The sequence below is a fragment of the Cornus florida genome, unplaced genomic scaffold (genome assembly GCF_030987335.1).
Source record: "Cornus florida cultivar Cherokee Brave unplaced genomic scaffold, ASM3098733v1 CherokeeBrave_3.0.0_Hap2_Chr02, whole genome shotgun sequence".
Lineage (NCBI taxonomy): Eukaryota > Viridiplantae > Streptophyta > Magnoliopsida > Cornales > Cornaceae > Cornus > Cornus florida.
Genome location: NW_026775572.1, coordinates 63,448,715 through 63,467,539, shown reverse-complemented (window position 1 = coordinate 63,467,539; position 18,825 = coordinate 63,448,715). Strand labels below are relative to the sequence as shown.

The 18,825-nt window shown below is 34.5% G+C and overlaps 1 pseudogene; it reads left to right on the top strand.

Moving 5' to 3' along the window:
* Window positions 1–979: 979 nt before the first annotated feature.
* Window positions 980–10,023, top strand: LOC132295145 (DEAD-box ATP-dependent RNA helicase 38-like; annotated as a pseudogene).
* The last annotated feature ends 8,802 nt before the right edge of the window (window positions 10,024–18,825 follow it).

Sequence of the window (18,825 nt, the reverse complement as noted above, 5' to 3'; positions counted from 1 at the left end):
ATATAGATTCACGTTCAATTCCTATAATGATTCATATAGTTTTTCCTATAATGATTCATATAGTTTTTTTCACTTAATTGATGTACATGTATATATATAATCTATAATATGTAATATGTATATAGGAATTGAATGTGAATCCGCACACGTGTGTGTGTATAGTTAAAATATAATTAAAAAAGGAAATAAAATAATCCTTTTTTTTTTTTTTTTTTTTAATCTAGAATGTTATTGATATAAGGGATAAAACTAAGGAGAATAAAAAGAGAGATTAAAAAATGTTAAAAGGGTAATTTTGTCTTAAAAATTTATATTTTTAATTTCCATAATCGCAGTTGTGACCAATAATAAGAAGCGCGACTGTAATTAGCACTCCTCAACAATTGAATAAATTAATTTTTATAAGCATATTTATCTTTCTATTTTTTTTTTTTGATTTGCTATACACTAATATTTTTAAACTGCATTTATCAAATTGATCCACTACTTTTGTATTCTTGTACCTGAAAAATCTACAATACAAAATTTTATGACAAAAAATATGCTCCAATCCTCCATAATTTATACCATTTTTTTTTTCTTTTTTTATTTGGTATTCTTTAAATATTTTAAACCTAATTTATTCGATATACTTCAATTTTTGCTTTTCGGAGGCGGCTTAGTTTACTTTTTAATATATACGAGTATTTTTTTAAAGTAAATTGGTGATGGTAGTTGAATAAATTTCATGTTTTAGAGCTCATGGCGTAGTCCTTCAGTTGTTGATGTTTATATTTTACAATAAAATAAATATTTTATTTATTATTTAAACATAGACAAAAATGATATTATATTATTTTTGTTTAAAATTTTATTTTAAATATAATTTGTCTCAGACATATACAAAAGGAATTTCATTACCAGGGAAAAAAACACAAAAAGGAGTTTCATTTTAATTCCAATTCCTATTCCTATTTGGTTTTCGATTCCTTTTCCAAATTTAAAGAATGGGTAAAGTGCAATACAAACCCCGGAATTTTACAGCCCGGATCCCATCACCCCAACACTTATTTACCGAAAAAGTAAGATTCGGGAGCACACTCGCCAAGAACTACAATGGCCAACATCGCCGCACGAGAGATAAAGCCTGCCGCACCAGAGATGAAGCGGTCATGTGGTGACGAAGCTGATGAAGAACCGGCTGTTCCTTTATCCTCCGAGATGGACTCCTTGGTGATCGACGACTCGAAGAAAGTGAACAAGTTCCTCGAGGAACCCGAGGATTCCAATATCAAAGCCGTATGCTCTATTTTTCCTTATCTCCTTAATTTCACATCCATGGATTTGGTCCGGATCGAGAAGATCAGACCAGACATAATACACATAGAAGATCAACGTGGTTCGAACCCCTCGTAGCCGGAACCTCGGATGCTTTGAAGAGAAGGAGGGTTTTTGATTTCGAGTTTGAATAGTTTAGGGTTTGTTTTGTTTCGTTTCGTTTCAGGTCACGACCGGCGATACATTGTATTCGTCTGCAAAGAAGTTCGAGGACTTGAATCTCTCGCCAGAATTGCTGAAGGGTTTATATGTGGGGATGCAGTTCGAGGGGCCAAGCAAGATTCAAGCCAAGAGTCTGCCGATGATTCTCACCCCGCCTTACAAGAACCTGATCGCTCAGGCACACAATGGTTCTGGTAAAACCACTTGTTTCGTGCTCGGCATGCTCAGCCGTATAGATACGAAGCTTATTGCTCCCCAGGCGCTTTGCATATGCCCTACCAGAGAATTGGCCATTCAGGTTTGGAATATATATACAGTACATATGTGTTGATCTTTATATGGTATTTGTGTTTGAATTCTGATTGTTCCTCCTTGAAGTGTTTGTGAAATTATTAGTTAATGGTACTCTTTAGGTTTCATTCTTAAATTGCACTTCATTTATGTTCTTTATGTTTTAGGGTCAGTTTGGTAGAGTAGAAAAGGGAGGAAAGGGAAGGGAAGGTGATGAAGGGGGATTAAAAATGTGTGTTTGGCAAAAATTGTTGGAAGGAAAGGGAAGTGAAGGGAAGGGTTTGGAGGGTTAGCTTGTGCCTTCAACAGTAGATTTCTTAACCTCCCAAAAATGGGAGGAAATGAAGGGAAAGGGAAGGAGAGGCTTGATGGGTGATTTCAGATGCCAATTTTACCCTCAAGAATGCATAGAGAGAGAGAGACCGCCGGTGATTGAAGCTTGGAACGGCGACCCGAACTGGAACAGCAGCCATGGAAACTGAAGGATATGGGTTTTGGATTTTCTGAACAATCTGAAATGATACATCGATACGGGACTTTTGATTCTTGCAAACAGATAGATAAACTGGAAATATATGGGTTTTGAATTTCTGATTCTTGTAGAGAGAGAGAGAGAGAGAGAGAGAGAGAGAGAGGCCAAGTTCAGTGTTGAGAAGGAGTTGCAGAGATGGAGCGAGATTGGGGAGGCTTTGCCCTATTTTTTTATTTTTCTTTTCTTATGGCCTCAAGTTAAAGACTTTATATATATATATATATATATATATATATATATATATATATATAATAGAGATGGAGGATTAGGGGGGCTAAAATGATTTGCCCTAATTTTTATTTATTTATTTATTTATTATTATTATTATTTTTTGGCAAGTACATGAAACTATATATATATATATATATAATATATATAAATATAAAGGGGTATAATAGTCCATATGTTAAAATAATTCCCTTCTATTTCTTTTCCTTTCTTTTCCCAAACATAATTATTGTCCTTCCCTTTCTTTTCCTTCATTAATCAACCAAACGCAATGGAGGTTTAAAATTATCCTTCCTTTTCCTTCCCTTCCCTTTCCCTCATAACTAATGTTATCCTTCCCCTTCAAACCCACCGTACCAAACAAAGCCTTAAGGTCTAACTAATCGTAGTGACTACATGGATCTTTGGTTTTGCAAGTTTATGGTTTAAATGATGATATTTTAAAGATAAGATATATGTGTATATTGATATGTATATATATATATTTTTGTTCTCTGTACGTTCACTTTCACTTTTAATTAATTCTAGTGAGTGGATGGTTCTCGCAGTAAGTGTACTCTTAATACACTGAGTTCAGACTTCAGTGTTGATTTATTATCAGTGCAGTAGTGTGTAATTCGTAATGTATAGTTCAATTCTGCTGGATCTTTGGAATTTTTATGATATGAATTTAGGGCTTAATTAACGTATATGGTTCTTTGTTTAATTGATTTTGTTCTTTAGGGTTTGAGTTGAGGTTTTAATCAGTAGTTGCAGGAGGGATGATCGGTGTATATGTATACCATATGGATGCATATATAATTTTGCTTGTTTTCTTTAGTTTTATGAGGTCTGGATTTTTATTAATGGTAGCGAGTGATGGTGCAGAACGTGAAAGTTCTTCAGAAGATGGGAAAGTTCACAGGAATTACTGCCGAATGTGCTGTGCCAATGGATAGCACTAATTATATTCCAGTTAAGAAGCGCCCACCAGTGACGGCGCAAGTGGTGATTGGCACGCCTGGAACTATAAATAAATGGGTGGAGGCAAAAAAATTGGGCATGAGTTATATGAAGATTCTTTTTTTGATGAGGCTGACCACATGTTGGCTGAGGTACATATTTTCTTAAAATTATATTCTATTATTTGTAATGCTTATAATGAAATTCAAATATTTTGGGGGCTTTTGAAAAAGTATATTAGGACTTTCTCAACTCAACTAGTGTGTACATCTTTTATGTCTTCTAATAAATTTGGACTTGCATAAGTCATGCACAGTGTCTACTGGTGTGGATTGTGGACTCTCTAATAAGATTTTGCATTATTGAGCTGTTAATATGTCTACCTCGTAGAATCGTAAATGCTGAGTTCTATGCACTGATTCATTACGAAAAAGATTGAGCAATTAATATGTTATGACATCCGAGAAAGACTGAAACCATAGATATTTAAGATGCTGTACTTTTTTTTTTTTTTTTTTTTTTCAGATGTCCAGATGCATGATTGCATATGTATCCCTTTGGTGATGTTCCTGGAATTCTTAACTTCCATCTTGTCTTCATCTTTTGCCAATTTTTGCCATATTATTTAAATAGGATAAGCTTTAATTACTAATTTATCCATGGAGTCTAAAATTAATACATGGAGTTTATTGTATAATTTTTTCTTTATTAATGTTATCTAGATAGTGTTACTTTATTGTTTTGTCAAAAAAAAAAAAAAAAAAAAAAAAAAAAAAAAAAAAAAAAAAATTTGCTTGGTGCATCGTCACAATATTACCCTTTTTTGTCATGCCCATTTTTATCCACTACATATATATATATATATATATATATATATATATATATATATATTTGGTTACAATCATCCCAAGTTCATGTCTTCCCTATCTTGTCACTACATATATATATATTTTTTTGGTTACAATCATCCCAAGTTCATGTCTTCCCTATCTTGTCAGCATCTTCTCCTCTCTACAGAGCAATTCTAATTAGAAACTTTCTATATAATATATTTGTATATATAAACATACGTGCAACTAGATAACTTGATTGAAATTGTAGTCCTTAAATATTTTATTGCATAAAGTACATCCATAATTTAGAAGAGGAAGAAACAAAATATGCTAGTGGAACTGTGGAAGGCCCTCATGATTTGTCCCTGGAAGTCGTCACTGTGGTAATACTGTGTGTTGTTGAAATCATTATACTTTTCAACCTTCAATCCTCTCAAGGCTTTGAAACAGCCAAAAGTGTTTTAATAATGGATGCTATTGGTTGTGTGTCCTTTTAAGACACACACATGGTCAAGTGGTTCTTTATACTTTATAAACGTTGAAGTGTACCTGTAGAGAAGAATTCCTTAGTGTGTCAAGTATTTTGCTTCTTCAATCATTGAGTTGAGCACGTGGGATCAAGAACAGGATATGGTGTACACACTTTTCTTAGGTTCAACCTATCCTTTACTTAATTGTTGAATTGCTGTTTTGGAGCAATCTTTTGCATCTCTTTCAAGTGTTGTGCCATATTTGGCACTGGTTGTATCTCATTACCTGAACAAGAATTTTATGTTACAAACCTTTAGGTCTTATGGAACAATTCTGAGGTTTGGCAGAGTTAGGCGGAGCTTGCCAAGTTATTTGATGTAAAGTTTATATAGTCTTGGAGCATGGTGCTGAATATAGTGAAAGTTAATATGCCATTGATATTAGAATGATAGCCAATCTTTTATATCTAGGTTAGCATGCAATTTTAGTCCACTTACTATTAGTTGCTTGGTAGTGTTAAGCAAAGATGCTTTTACCTTGATTGATTTATCATATAAGGAAATGTATTATATAAGGAATAAAGGCCATTTCCTAACGTGGTTCTCATTTGTTATGGGTGTTGGGATTGGTGGACTGGGTATACAAGGTATATGATTGACCTTTGGCTTTATTGGCAGCCTAGGGTTTGTCACTGCACCAAGCAATGGTCCTAACTATTATTCAAGTAGTGATGCATTACTTTTTGTTAATTCTGTAAGTAATTACACACTGCAGAAAATTTAAGTTGTATATGAAAATGGGTTTGACTAACAAAATAATTTTTATGTTCTATAAACTTTCTGTTAATCCTTGATTACTTATCAATCTTCTGTGCAGACTGGCTTTATAGACGACTCCTTGAGGATTATGAAGGCGATTGTTAAATGCAATTCTGATTGCCAGGTTTGTTGCACTTATCTGTTATTATGCTTCTTGAACTAAGTGATTTAATAATAAGCTTGCTCTTCTCATTTGCGGGGTAAAGAGGCTCAACAATAATAGAGTATTTGGATATATGGTAAAGCCTTGTCTGAGTTGGAATAGTAGCCATGACTCTGAGTAGAATAATACGGATAGATAAATATACTGCTAGTTCACTTCGAATGAACTATTATGTATGATTACTTAGCTTGTTATATTTCATGTCAGAGACAGTTTGAACATATTGTAGTTTGAATCTTGTTTTAAAAGTCCAGATGATGCTAGAGGGGGAGCTTAGCTTGAATTTTTACTTTTTGTTCTATATACTTCTTGTCAAGACTACTTCCATCAAAACTCCTTTAACTAAAGAAAGAAAGAGGATGAACACTAAGTTCAATGTAATTAGTTAAGGCTCAATACACCCACTAGTTTCTTCTTCCTCGTATTTTCATGAGGCTAGCGCAAATGTTTTTCAGTTGAAATATTTATCAAAAAAAAATGTTTTTCAATTGAAATGAAAAACATTCTGGGCAACTAAGAACAATATATGCATAAAGCGAGTGTGATATAAATGCAAACTTTGAGATGGACGTACGGCTAGACAAGAAATGAAAGATTCGTGAAATAGCTAAAGTAGCACCAATTGGAGATGAAGAAAATTGATTAAGATGGTTTGGATAAGTGTGCCAATTAGGAAGAATGACACAGTGAACATTGAAGGTAATATTAAGTGAAGGGGAAGTCCAAAGTTAATTGGGTAGAGTTAGCAAGGTAGGATATGATAAAATGTGGTTTGACTTGGGCAATGACCTTAGATAGAGAGAGAAATGAAAAAATAGAATTCATGTACCCTACCTCAAGTTGTTTGGAAAAAAGTTATTTTTGTTGTATTTTATGGTACAGGTTTTTGATTTCTTAGAATAGGATTCTGGAAAAGAGACCCAAACTAAGAACGGTAAAGTATGATGGTTTCTAGATCTGGATAGGAATATATATGCATATGTATCATATTTGAGAGTTCCAAGATTCTGGATATTTCAGTATACGAAACTTTTTGAGAGTTGTGTTTTGAATATTCAAACAGTAGATAAGGGGAACGAACTGTTCTAACACCATTAAAATTCTATTATAGAACTTCATAAATTTATAAAATAATGTTGTCACAATATTTAATAATAAATGAAAATATATAAGCATGCACATAAGATGGATCTTGTTTCCATAATTTCAGATTGGATTTGAATGTGGTATCTGAAAGGGCCAGTTTATTATGACTGGGATTAAAGTAGATGTAGTTCTCTTTTCAACAGTTGTGTAGGTTTTAAGATCTTATATATCTTTCAATCCAGTTGTGATATAGAAGTATATGCTTGTTTCCCGTGGTACATATCTTCTTCTATAGATTTTAAATTATGAACTTCGTGCAACTTACAATGTATTTAATTAATTGAATTACTTTAGAGCTTTTGGAAAATGATTATATCCCCTTCAATATCATTTCTTATTTGAGGGGAAAAATGAAATCCATGTGTGAAAATATAGAAAACGAATAGAGATTTTTCTCCAGCCAAAGTGACAAACATTGTTTCGTTGTTGAGAGAATGTATTTTTATTTTTTAGGTTTGCTCCTTTTATTGTCCCTTTCTTTGTATTTCTTTGCTTTAATAATTCTCCTTCTTGTTAAAGTAAAGAGAAAAAGGAGTTTATATGAGTTAATTTTAGTGCATTGTGGTTTGCTGCAGAAAAAATAAGTTGTTGACACATGTTTTAATTATTTAGAGATTGTCCTATTCTTCCCTTTATTAATGCAAATATATTTATATTATACTATATTATATTATTTTGGGTAAATTACACTGACCCTCCCCAAGAATTTCTTTGTGCTTTCAAGATGGGACTGCATGCCTGACACCCTTCTACCTTTTGTCACAAATTGTTACCAGGTGCTTTTGTTTTCTGCAACTTTTGATGATGCTGTCAGGAATTTTGTATCAAAAATTTTCAAGAAAGATGACAATCAAATGTTTGTGAACAAAGAAGAGCTGTCCTTGGAGTCTGTGAAGCAGTACAAGGTGAACTGTCCCGATGAACTTTCAAAGATAAAGGTAATTAAAGACAGAATTTTGGAATTGGGAAATAAGGTGGGGCAGACAATTATTTTTGTTCGCACAAGAAATAGTGCGGGCATGTTGCATCGAGCACTTGTGGAATATGGCTATGAGGTGACTACGATTCAAGGTGCTCTTAAGCTAGATGACAGGGACAAGATAATCAAGGAATTTAAAGATGGATTGACTCAAGTTCTTATTTCAACTGACCTCCTCTCCCGGGGTTTTGATCAAGCAGAGGTGCTCACTTTTATCTCTTCTTACCTATTTTTTATTTTTCTTTTTACTGTACAAAATATCAACATCATAACATGTTTTATTTCAGGTTAATCTGGTTGTCAATTATGATCGTCCTGTGAAGTACGAAACTCCATCGGAGCCTGACTATGAGGTATACTTGCATCGGATTGGCAGGGCAGGACGTTTCGGCCGCAAGGGTAAAGACTCTCGACTTGGGAGTATTTTTTTTATTTTTTATTTTTCCTGTTTTGTGGTTCATCCGACTGTCCACTAGTAGAAATACATACTGTTGACTCATCTGGCGAACTTTCCTCCTATAGACGTTCAGATTGATCACTGATTATAATTTCGTGTCTGAAAGCATGACCTAGGTTCCTCGAGATACACCATATACAAAGTACCATGCAATTGCCACATTAAGCTTACTGTGTTTGTATGATATAAATACGTCGGAAATTGTTATATAAAAATTTTATGCATGGAAATTTCTACTTGTGGGTAATGTTCTTTTATAGTAGCTGTAGAGGCTAGGAACTTGTTGAAGTGAGTGAAATTTTTAGTTGCATGTATAAAACCTGGTTTCTTTTTAGGGACCATGTGTTTTGGCTTAGGATTTCAACTGAACTTGTTTAAGGGCTGCCCCTCTGTTGCTAAGAGAGAGCTAGATGCTTAACTCGCTAAGAAACATTTATTTTGTTGGCCTTTATATGCAAAAGTCCGACAATAATGAAAAGGAGTGTTACTGTGTGTACAAGCAAGGGTCTTCCAGATCCTGCAGAAGTTATTTACCAATCAAGTAGAACCGCAGCTGTATCTTAACGAGGAAATTGGAATAATCAGTTTACTGAACCAGTGGCTTCAATGTGTAATCACTGTTAAATATTGTTCAGTTGCTAATTTTTAAGGTGTTTGAAACTGCAGCTGTGATTGGGATTCTTCAAAATTAACTTTCTGGGCTGTGGATATCAATGTCATTTTTGTTTTTTTATTGGGTTGGGGGTAAATATCAAGTTTTGTGTTTTTTTAACTTCTGGGAAGTTCAGGTCTTGTTCAAGTATAATACTATAATGTAATATTAGAAGATTTGAAGCCATTTTTTCCATTTTTTCCCATTGTGCATTTGCTTCATTGTTGGTAGAGATATAGTCAAAGCCTCAAATGGAATACTAAGCAGAATTTGTTTCCTGTTTTGTATTTAATTCTACAGGAGCCGTATTCAACTTCTTGTGCTTTGATGGAGATATTATGCTAATGGAGAAGATAGAGAAGCAATTTAACACCCAAGTGGACGAGGTGAGACTCCTTTTATGACCTAAAATAATGTGGGGAAGGATTATGGAATACTTTTGAATTCGAAACTAGTTGTAGGAGTAGCTGTAGTAAGATTTGAAGTTGTATGTTCCTATACTTTTCTGGTAATAATACAGTATAAATGTAGTAGTTGTAAGATGGGTATGAGAAACTTTGATAGTAGTTTGTATCACCACCTTATGTTGCTGCTATGTAATGCAGGTCCCGTCTTGGAACAGCGAGGAGGATTTTAAGGCTGCTTTAAAAAAAGCTGGTCTCTTTTAAAGATTGTGTCTTATTGGGAAGTTTTTTCTTCCAACCACATGTGGTTTTGGTTATCTGGAGGTAAATATCAGCCCCAAAATCAATCAGTTTTTGGATGTTGGTTTTGGTTATCTGGTACTGTTGGATATTCGGTTTTCTGGTACGTTGGATGTAAATATCAGCCCAAATCAATCAGTTTTTGGATGTTGGGTTTGGGTTTAAACAGAATCAGTTTTTGGATGTTGGGTTTGGGTTTAAACAGATGATTGATCTTGTTGTATAGCAATTTTAAGTCGATGTTATATAGTTTATTTGTTGGCTACATTTAATCTAGTCTCGTCTATGTTTGGTTGGAATGCAAGCCCATTGTAGAATTGATAGAACAGTTTTCCCCACATTTTTAAAAGTCACGTTTGCTATGCTGCACCTCCTCCCTTTTTTTTATTTTTTGTTATTGTCTAATTCCATAACTGTTAGTGTGGTATATTTTGGTTGGACAATACTTTGGTTCTCATCGCGTTTTTCAGCTGTATCCTGTGATCTGAAATGTGCTGTCGGAAGATAGCACCCCCTTGCCTGGACTTTTTTTATATGCCATGAAGCTGTGACATCTGAAATGTGCTGTCAGACTGATTTTCTTTGTGGATTGTCTCCTTCAATGATGGCTGGCTATGTATAGTGACTTTAAAAAACCGGATCTCTTTTAATAGGAATGGAATCCACTTATGTTTAGACCCGAAAAAATGACTTGGTTGTTGCAGTATAAGGCTGCTAGAGTTCCTGTCAAAGTGAATATTCTCATTAGATATCTCTTCTATTAGGATTCGTTTTATTTTGGACCATGTACACCATATGATTGTTGATACAGTGATGTGGACCAATAACAACTGAACATGATGTGAGGATGTAAGTATTGTCCATTTTGATTTGTGCACGTGTTCCCATTTCCTCATAGTTTTAAAATTTTACACTTAGAATATTAATTTAAACAATTAATATAAAAAATTAAAGGTAATTAGTATATTATTTTTTTCATAATTTATTTTAATAAAAAAATAGATTCAGTGAAATTTAATAAGAAAAAGAGTATTATGATCAAAGGTAGGGCATCAAAGGTACCTGATACATTGTTTGAAAGAGTCCGATGCATCAAAATGCATTTATCATATTTATCACTAAGAGTATCTCCAATGCAAAATACTATATTTTCATGCCAAATTTATATTTTGGAGAAGTGTCCATATGTTATATTTTTGCAATTATGTTCCAATGGTGCACCAATCTACCTCCACACTCAGCAAGACAGCAAATCCTCAATGTTGTTTTACATACAATTGATTTACTTGACGGTCAGTTTCAACCCAATTGCTATACTACGACACTCCTGAAGATCTTTTCCATTGTCCTCGAGTATTGAGAAGTACTTTATATGGAACTTGTGACGCGTCTATTTGTGTCAAGGGTCCCGAATATGTAACTGCTCAAGATAGCATCTCACCGCCTTATGTGGAAATCGTTGATAATACCCACTATATAGCTAGCTTGACGGAACCCATTGATTTGTGTATTGGATTACAAATCGAAAGGAATCGCGGATATTGTATAAAACCGCCAAATAACTTTCAAGACGGAAATTACCCAACCCAATTGCTATACTACGACACTCCTGAAGATCTTTTCAGTTGTCCTCGAGTTGATGTATCTAACAATTAAATAATTCCATTGATCGACATCAATCCCATCATGCACTGCTTCTTTACCTTGGAATCGTTCCAACAACCAATCTATCTACCACTTCACGGTTTGGTTTGGTTTGGTTTGTACTTTGTAGCACTTCATGACGATGTGTTGACGTTGAATTTTTAGCTCGTACCGTAGCAATATTTATTAACACGTGTATACCATCATAATCACTATATCTATATTTGTGATATCCTAAGATTTAATTAGGCCTTCTAATCGTGTTTAGTGATTCTTAATCGCGTGTAGTAGCTCTTAAACGTGCTCAGTGGCTCTTAATTGTGTTTAGTGACTCTTAATCATGATTAGTGACTTTTAATTATGATTAGTGACATTGGGTATGAAGTATGATTTATTGAAGTTATGGGATTTTATTTGGAGGCATTAGTGTGTTTATTTAGTTGGTAGGTGATGCAGAGCAAGTGGACGAAGACTATTTTCAAATGGTTGAACACTCTAAGAAGACGCGATCGAGTTTCCATAAATAAACTGAGTTTCCATAAAGAGGCCAACTGATGATGAGTTTGATTGTGTGATTGTTGTCTTGAGTCATTTATGAGTCTTTAATCTGTTTTATTTCATGCTTAGGATATTATTGTCATTTGATTTTATTTTATAAGTCATGTGCGTTTTAAGTGAGTCATGTGGCTGTTTAAGGTCTGTTTTGTAATTTTTATCTCTTTCTTCTGCCGGAGAGAATACTAGCCTTTAGAATACATTTATTTGAAGGGCTAGGATTATATCTTTGCTGGGGCATCCCTTATGGCTTATAAAAGGGTTGTTCCAAGTTGTAATGAATAGTTTTTTTTCCACGTATTATCAATAATATCAGATTGTTACAACAACTTTTTATCTCTCCCTTTCTTCGGGACTGAGTTGTGGGTATTTAAGCTATTTGTTAGCTTAATCTTGCTCTCTGTTTTCCCTTCTTAATTAGTGATTTATTTCTATCTTTCATAAGCTGATTGCATTAGTAGTGGAGAGGTTGCAATTAAACCAAAATCTGTCTTAGTGGAAACCATGTGTCAGTTTCCTAAGCCTCTTAGGATACATGTTTCTTACCTGCACCTTGTATCCTCTGACTCATCCCCAGCTATACACCTGTTGCTGCCTTTTCATCTGCTACATGAACACTTGAACCAAAAGAAAGGGAAGAAAACAGTAGGGAGGGAGCATGAGAGTTCCAGCAGTGAGGTTTTAGTGTGAGATAGAGAGAAGAAGAAGGGAAAGGAAGAAGAGGAAAGGAGTTGGGTTGTAGAATATATCATCACCTCATCCCCCATGTTCATTTTTGTCGTCTTTGGGTAGGGTTCTCTATACCTTGAGTTGCTTGGAGTGGTTTTACTTCCTAAATTCCTTTGATTTGGCCATGAAATTCTCTGTTTTAATTGCTGCATGTGTTTCACTCAAGTTGATACTCAAAACCTGATGTTGTTCATCTTTTCCTGAGTTCCTTGTTCCATTCTTGCTGAGAAACAACTATGCTCAGTGTATAAATGTTTTAATTATACAAATGATTATATGTATTCTGTGAAACTTACTTCCATGTTTCTAAACCTTTTTGAAGCTCCTATTATGGTTTTTCCTACTGGGCTGTTAGCTCACCTTATCATTTTCCAGGTACCGAAAGATCAATTGGAGAATTCGGGAGTTGTTGGTTAGCTCTATATAGAGACAGCTCTATTTTGTTTTTGTATTTTACTTGTTGCTGAAATGCTTGTATAGAGGTGACTTGATGATTTTGATGTAAATGAAGCTAGATTATACCATGTATAAGATGGAATGTTTTCTAAGTGATTGAATTATATTTTGCTGCGGGTTGTACGTTGAAAGGATGTGATGGAAAACAAGCTGGGTTGTGTTCAAACCTTAATTTTGGGTTGTGACAATATTATATGTGTATATGGTGTAGTATGTGTTGTGAGATTTATATGTACCACTCGCAAGTGTACGAATCTCTGCAGATAGGACTTACTTGTAAAGGTGTTGTACCCAAGGGACTTGTATAAAATAAGTTTGTCAACAGATTTCTTAAATTCCAAATTAACTTGAAAGTAAGATAATCGAATTGTGATGATTTATTCTAAATTAACTAAATAAAAAAATAAAATAAACTAAAGAACAATGATTAAATAGGATTTAAAAAATAAAGAGAGAGAACTAGGGGTATGATTTCACCACTAACGTCGCACCACCAGTTAATTGTATCAATTTATTGGAGATATATCATATAATATGCACATGGAATTAATCATGGCTATAAGCTCATATTAATTCAGCTAGAAAATAATATAATTTAAAACTAAGTATGGACTATCTTCGATTGACATAAACTATCTACCTAACTACTTTACTCTAGGGTGTAGTATGGTCTATCTTTTCTAGGCATAATCCATCAAATCTTTAACGTTATATTCAGAGAAAAACCATTGTGTAATCATCTTATTCACAACTACAAGAAGTGAATGAGTTGTGTTCAATCACAAGATTAAAATATCTAAGACAAGATAGAAAAATATTTGTAATTGAATTAAAATTCTAAAAACGATTCTTATTGAAAAGTTAATTAAAAATCCTATAGATTACACAATCATGCATGATAAAAATTGTTTCTCCAATAATTAAATACAATCAAACCAGTGTGCTAAGCTAGGGCTATATCACAACCCTAGCAAAGCGTTTGGCCAAGCATAACTGGAGTGGAATTCTTTATGGTTGAGGAAGATATCTTCACCGCCATGGATCAATCTCTTCTTTCTTCTGAATGCTTCTCCTCTTATCTCAGCCTCAAGCTCCTCTGTATGATGATTCAATATTGTAGAGGACTCCCTTTAAATAATAAAAGATCAGGCCTAAAGTTCCCTTTTTTATATAGAAGATATATATAGAAATTCTGTCAAATAAGGACTCTAAAATTCGTACAGACTTTTAGGCCAATTTTGACAAGGTAAACAGATGTTTTAGGGAATCCTCGTGAAATACAAAATTATAGCTTTTCGAATTTCCTTACAAACTGTGCAGGAATTTAGCTGTTTTGACATTCGAAGAGAGAGATACAGCCAGATTACCAAAACTAGTTCAAGTTGCCAACTTTGGTGAAAGTTTCATTTTTGGAGAATGATTTTTCCTTTTCTTCTTCTTTCCATTCTCATCAACTTATGGCTTCTTTTGGACTATTTTCTAAGTATAATTAGACTTGGAACTTTAACATTACTCGGTCCCACGGAATGTCATCTTTTAAAGTTCAGAATCACTGGTCTTGACTGATTTTACAATTAAAGTCCTGAAATAAATAAAAACAATAAAATAATGTAAAATCACAAATAAACTATTATTAAGAGAATAAAATATGCAAGTAAAGGGGCTAAAATGTATAACATTCAGCGCCTAACAGTATGTACTAGAAATATCCTGTTATTGAAAATAGAAAGTTTTCTCATACAGCACTCAGTGCCTTTTTTTTTTTTTTTCTCCCCTTTTCCCTATTTATTTCTTACCCTAAATTCCTTTTGCTTGGAACACGAGCTGGGATCATTTGGGTTTGGCCTCCTTTTCCTGTTTGTTTTACTTTTGGGCCTTTTCTGCTTTGCGATTGGTCCGTTTTGCTTTCTTTAGACCCATGTGTCCCACCTTTGGTTTTCAACAATTCTGGCCATGTGTGGTGATGGTTGACATTCCTGACACATGGCGTGTTAAAATAGGTGGCGCCCTTTGCTTGGATGCCGAACTCCTATTGGTGGAGATTTCCACTTGTCACACGTTGCTCCCAATTTTGCTTCACATTAATGAAAAGGAAATTAAATTTTCTGAGGATACAGAACGATTTTCCTTCTCCACTCGAGCCTTTCAAAGCATTCCCAGCGCATGGCCTATTTGGATAATATCTAAGTCTGTGGCGAACCAATGCTTCTGTTGTGCGCATTCTACACTTATGGTCCCTAGCACACATTCTACACTTGCTACTCTAAATGTGTAGAACCGAGTAGCGTGTGACAGATGCAAAAAGGTGGGTATTGTGTATGTAAAATGGAAAAGTGATAGTATGTAAAACGGAAAAGTGATAGTGTGTGGTGGTGTAATTGTGTATATAAAATAGTAAAAGTGCTTGTATTTAATAAAGTGTAGAATGCAAACAATGGTGTATAATAGCTCCTTAAACAAGTGTAGAGCCACGTCAGCACAATTGCTGACGTGGCACTACACATTATGCAAAGTGTAGAATGAAGTGTAACGCTTGCCCTAGGGATGCTTTCATAATCATTACTCTTGGTTGGCACATGACTTCGATTGTTGCGCTAGTCTTCCTCATATCTTCTCATTGTGTCAGACGTCACTTCTCTGATCTTTCACTTTCACTTGTCTACCTCTTGTGCTTTAAGCTACTATTTTTCAGATCTGATAAGAAATTTGAGTACGCGGTATCGATGGTGATGCGCTGTGATACCCCTCGGATCCGAGACACGGGTTGATCAGGCCCAGGCCCGAGCCCGAGGGAATATCAAACAATTAAAGTATTTTATAATGAACACGGAATACAAAATGAATTAAGAAATGAAATTAAAGCTGAAAAGAACTAAAAATAGAATCCGCAAAATATTATAATTATTAAAATCCATCAAACCCAAACTCCAAAACTCCATCAGTTTACAACTCGGGAATCCATCTCTAGTGGACTCCTATTAAACATCCAAACGGAAGATAGAACAACTGTAATAAACATCCAGAAATAAAACCATAGAGAGAGCCCTACATCGTCGGAAGAGTAAATAGAGACCTCTGCTCAGCACGAACACGTCTAAGCCTGGAACTGTCGTGTACCTGAAAAATAGAAGTGGGTCAGGCCCACGCGCAAGTTCTATACTACTACAATCCAAACAGAGGCCCGATATGCATGTACATCCTAAACAATTCAACAATAGTTAATAGTCCGCAAATATATATATAGTCACACTAAAGGACTCTCACTGGACTACAGGCCGGTCTCAACCTGAATAGAGGTAACATGCTAAAACGCACACGAAGTGGGCATATGTACCGTCTCAACCTGAATAGAGGTAACATGCTCAAACGCACACGAAGTGGGCATATGTACCTATACCTAAACAGGGTACACCTCTAACCATCGTATCCAGCTATGCATCCCAATGCATATACGCTTCCTAACCGTCGATCCTGAGACTCAAGCTTATATCGAGGTACCATAACAATATATTTAAAATCCGTCATGTACCCTAGTAGTGCCGCTCAACTAGTTGTTGCTATGACACTACAAACAATAGGACTTAACTTTTAGTTAATCCCATTATTAATCTAGAGTAGGTAGGTTTTGGTATTTTTGAAACCAAACCATCCCTAGTATACCACCGTCCCATACTGGTGTATACAATCCATCCGTCCAGCAGTTGATAACATAGTCGCTAAAGGTAAATATCAACTAAATCCATACATCCGTCACTGATACTAACAGTTATCAGGTAATCATAAATACGCATAGTTAAACTATATACTTAAACATGTCCAGATTTATATCCATTACTGATACTAACAATTATAATATAAGCATCAATTAACATAGTCACGATATTTACATAAACCTACTCAGTTTAGGTTGTACCATATAATCCGGTATAATGATAAGATTATTTCAGATTATCATTTAACCCTCAGCAATTGATATTACAGATATTTAAAGTAAACATCAACAAAATCCATTCCTTCAACAGTTGATACTAACAATATTAATGCAAGCATCATGACAGAACTAAAGGATGTATAAGTACATGCTTAGCTTAGGTTGATTTTACAAAATCCCATTATTGCTAAGTTTAAGAATTATTATTCTTCAACACTAAAATATTCTAGACAAGTGTAATTCAGATAGATGCTCCTGAAATAGAGTTATACATGTTCCAATTATATCATCCGTCTCACAAGTTTACTATGGCAGAGAACTAAACATTACTAGCTTTACAGATTTAAACATAGTGTAGCTACCTGATTAAGTCCCTACTGTCCAAGATATTCTAAGCAAATAGAGTTAATTAATACTACATCTGAAGCTTTAATCTAGCCATGTGCACAAATTAGACCTTCCATATTCAATTCTACACTCAACTGAAGACTCCGGAATCAACAACTGTATGCAAAACTGACTAGAAAACGCAGAAAAACAAAAAAATCACCAAAGGAGACGTCTCCCAAAATGTGGAGCCGCCTCAATTAGATCTTGGAGCCGGCTCCACATGTTGGGAGCCGCCTCTAAACACAAAGGAGCCAGCTCTCTCCAAGGGAGAGCCGGCTCTCTCCCTCTCTACTCCTTCTTCTCCAATTCCGACGCCCGTTGCACCTTCTGTACCTTACTGCTATGATTTCCAGGAGTTGTTATCCAATCCCAGAGTGTTCCCAGTCCATGTTTAAGTCTTAATTACATTCCATTCATAGGTTTAAACAGAGAATTTTGCAAGCAACATCACGTTTTAGCAAGTTTTGCAAGCAAACACACATACTGTGATAAATCGAGTTCTAGTATAAACAGATAATGTTTTTATTGATTAAATCAATCCTAGAATTATTTAGGAATGCAAAGAACACGAAACCTAAGGGAGAGAGTAAGGATAGAACTTGCCCTACACCGACGTTCGTCTCAGTTTTCCGGCGAAACTCTCTCTGTTGGCTCTCTGTTTTCCTTCCCAGCCGTCTCCAATTCCCTCAGCCCTTACTATATCGTAACAGTTTTTCTGAAACCCTAGTCAGAAAATTACTTGAATATTTATAGGCCACTAACCTTAGGTTCAATTAAACCCTAAACATAATCTACATGGCCCATAGAAAAACTAGGTTAAAACTACGACGGCTGAACTGAAAACCCAATACAAAAACCTATATGCATACAATACAATCACGTGCACACTAGCTAAATTTAATTAAATAAATGCCTACCATTAATCAATAATTACAACAACTAATTAAAACAAAAAAAAAAATAATTATTTAAAACAGAAACAATTAATTAAACAATTAAACCAAAAATTAAAACAACGCAATTAAACCACTTATACCAAAAATAAAGAAGTACAAACAACAATAAAACAAGTCATAACTCAAGTAACAAACATTTACAATTTAAACAAGTACAAATAACAAATATGTCAAATAAACAATTAAATAATTGAAAATTCAATTAAAAGAATAAATTAAATACCAGGACTATCCTTTTGAAATTAGGGGTATTACATGCGCCAAATACTGTTATTCAATTTTTCAGTCTTCCATTGCATTGATGAGGTTATGGAGTTCGTATTCATCCAATGGAGGTAAGCTAACTGGACTTTTAGCATAATACTCATGCTAGTCAACAAAATGACCCTTGAGGTCTACAAAATGGTGGTTTATTGCTAAAAGGATGATTATAAGTGTAGGAGTTGTCTCATGCTTTGGAGGAGGAGAA